This window comes from Arachis stenosperma, chromosome 6 (assembly GCF_014773155.1).
Source record: "Arachis stenosperma cultivar V10309 chromosome 6, arast.V10309.gnm1.PFL2, whole genome shotgun sequence".
NCBI lineage: Eukaryota > Viridiplantae > Streptophyta > Magnoliopsida > Fabales > Fabaceae > Arachis > Arachis stenosperma.
The window spans coordinates 111928710-111930504 of record NC_080382.1 but is presented as its reverse complement, the minus strand read 5'-3'; the positions used below and the strand labels follow the sequence as shown (position 1 = coordinate 111930504).

At 37.1% G+C, this 1795-nt stretch overlaps 1 non-coding gene across 1 annotated transcript; it reads right to left on the bottom strand.

The window, feature by feature from the left end:
• Window positions 1-1478: 1478 nt before the first annotated feature.
• Window positions 1479-1586, bottom strand: LOC130938468 (small nucleolar RNA R71). Its single transcript, XR_009069631.1, has one exon. It is a non-coding gene; the product is annotated as a small nucleolar RNA R71 (small nucleolar RNA).
• Window positions 1587-1795: the final 209 nt, after the last annotated feature.

Here is a 1795-nt window from a genome sequence, read left to right as displayed (position 1 = left end):
ATGATCTTCAAGTAATTCTTGATGATTTTCGTGTTCTAATCTTTGAATTCAATTGCCTTGAGTGTTTTGTGTGTCTCATATGCATTCTCATTAGTGTCAGTAGTATACAAACTGCTAAGTTTGGTGTCTTGCATGCATTGTTATTTGATTCTTGTTGCATTTTGATTATTAAAAACCCAAAAATATTTTTTATTTGTGTCTTTTCAAGTCAATAATACAAGGAATTGAAGAATCAGAACATACTGCAGAGGAATTATACAGAAAAAGCTGAGCATTCAAAAATGCCCAGTGAAGAAGGCAGACTGGCGTTTAAACGCCAGCCAGGGTACCTGGTTGGGCGTTTAACGCCCAAAAAGGGTGCATTTTGGGCGTTAAACGCCAGAATGTATACCATTCTGGGCGTTTAACGCCAGGATGGTGCTAGGGGGAGAATTTTGTTTTCAAATCAATTTTTTTTCAAGTTTTCAAAGTTTTTCAAAATCAAATCTTTTAAAATTGTTTTCAAAACATATCTCTTAAAATTGTTTTCAAATCATATCTTCACAATCACATCTCTTTAAAACTAATCATATCTTCTTAACCACATCTTTTTCAAAATAGTTTTCAATCAAATCTTTCTAATTTCTAATTTCAAAATCTGTTTCAAAAATCATTTGATTTCTTTTCCACTTTCAATTTTCGAAAATCAATTAAGTGTTTTTCAAAATGTTTTCAAAATCTTTTGATTAAATTTTCGAAAATTCTCTTCCCTCCTTCTCACATCCTTCTATTTATGGAGTACCACTCCTTCTTAATGCACAATTCGAACCTTATCTAATTAAAGTTCGAATTATTCTTCTCCTTCTTCTTTCTATTTCTCTTTTCCTCTGACACTTCAAGGAATCTCTATACTGTGACATAGAGGATTCTACATTTTCTTGTTCTCTTCTCTTTCATATGAGCAGGAGCAGAGACAAAGGCATTCTTGTTGAAGCTGATCCTGAACCTGAAAGGACCTTGAAGAGAAAGCTAAGAGAAGCTAAAGCACAACTCTCTGTTGAGGACCTGACCGAATTCTTCAAGGAAGAAGAACCCATGGCAGCCGAAAAAACAACAATGCCAACAATGCAAGGAAGGTGCTGGGTGACTTCACTGCACCTACTCCTGATTTCTATGGGAGAAGCATCTCTATCCCTGCCATTGGAGCAAACAACTTTGAGCTTAAGCCTCAATTAGTTTCTCTAATGCAACAGAATTGCAAGTTCCATGGACTTCCAATGGAAGATCCTCATCAGTTCTTAGCTGAATTCTTGCAAATCTGTGACACAGTCAAGACTAATGGGGTTAACCCTGAGGTCTACAGACTGATGCTATTCCCTTTTGCTGTAAGAGACAGAGCTAGAATATGGTTGGATTCTCAACCTAAAGAAAGTCTGGACTCTTGGGAAAAGCTAGTCAATGCCTTCTTGGCAAAGTTCTTTCCACCTCAAAGATGGAGTAAGCTTAGAGTGGAAGTCCAAACCTTCACACAAAAGGATGGAGAATCCCTCTATGAAGCTTGGGAAAGATACAAACAATTAATCAGAAGATGTCCCTCAGACATGCTTTCTGAATGGAGCATCATAGGTATCTTCTATGATGGTCTCTCTGAACTATCCAAGATGTCTTTGGATAGCTCTGCTGGAGGATCTCTTCATTTGAAGAAGACGCCTGCAGAGGCTCAAGAGCTAATTGAAATGGTTGCAAATAACCAATTCATGTACACTTCTGAAAGGAATCCTGTGAACAATGGGACTAGTCAGAAGAAAGGAGTTCT